Genomic DNA, 1045 nt, shown 5'->3' on the forward strand with positions numbered 1-1045 from the left:
GTGGTGATTGTGTGGGAATTGCTAAGTGTTAAGATGTGGAATTGTGTATGAATGTGAATGAGTTAGTTTATGTATTTTTGGAAGAATATGCAGGGAAATCGATTTCCCAATCGGATTGGATAGTTACAGGGACTTTCCTAAATTGACATAATCGATTTGCCAATCAATTTGTATAAATATGTTTTTCAAAACCTTTTAAGAAATTGATTTGGAAATCGATTGGCAGAAAGACATGAACTCAGCAAAACTGAAAAAATCGATTTGGAAATCGATTGGCATTAATATCGGAGCTCAATCATTCATTCAATCGATTTCCCAATTGATTGAATTGAGCCCAGAGTTCAAATTTCACTAAATTCCTTCAGTAAATCGATTTGGAAATCGATTGGCTTAGTAGGAATTCTTATTTTGAGTTAGATAACAGATTGCTCATTGATTTATCAATGTCTTGGTTAGTTATGTATTACTTGGTGGATTGAGAACTTTACTTCGTTTTCATTGTTATTTGGCATGTGTTATATGAACTTTTAGCATATGGAAAACCCTTTTAAGGTGCATGCTTAGTTCAAAGGTTATTTTGTGCATTTAAAAACTTAAATGTTATGTGGTACTTGTTAATTTCGGTTGGTGACCCTTTACAACTATTGTTGAAATCTGGGCTTTGCCCTCAGATGAGAGCCAGGACGATCCTACCAGTTTGTACCCTACGGATGGTAATGTAGATGAGAATGCTTGACTGGAGCTATGTTAGGAGGATCTCACGAGGCGCGTGGAGATCACTTAGGGTGTATAGCTATAGTTTTTTTGAAGAATGATCAGATTAGGATGACATACAAGGAACATATGTTTTTTTTATTACGTTATTTAGAGCTGGAAAACTGTACCTTTACAAATATTGTCAGCTTGACATGTTATTTTCGGTGGGTTACATGTACCACTTTTTGATGTGTAAATATTTTGGATTCATATTTTGAGAAATTTTTCCGCTGCTTATAAATTATAATGACTCGATTATTTATCCAAAGTTATTACCTCACTTATTTCT

Source organism: Cicer arietinum, chromosome 3, assembly GCF_000331145.2.
Source record: "Cicer arietinum cultivar CDC Frontier isolate Library 1 chromosome 3, Cicar.CDCFrontier_v2.0, whole genome shotgun sequence".
In the NCBI taxonomy this organism is placed as follows: domain Eukaryota; kingdom Viridiplantae; phylum Streptophyta; class Magnoliopsida; order Fabales; family Fabaceae; genus Cicer; species Cicer arietinum.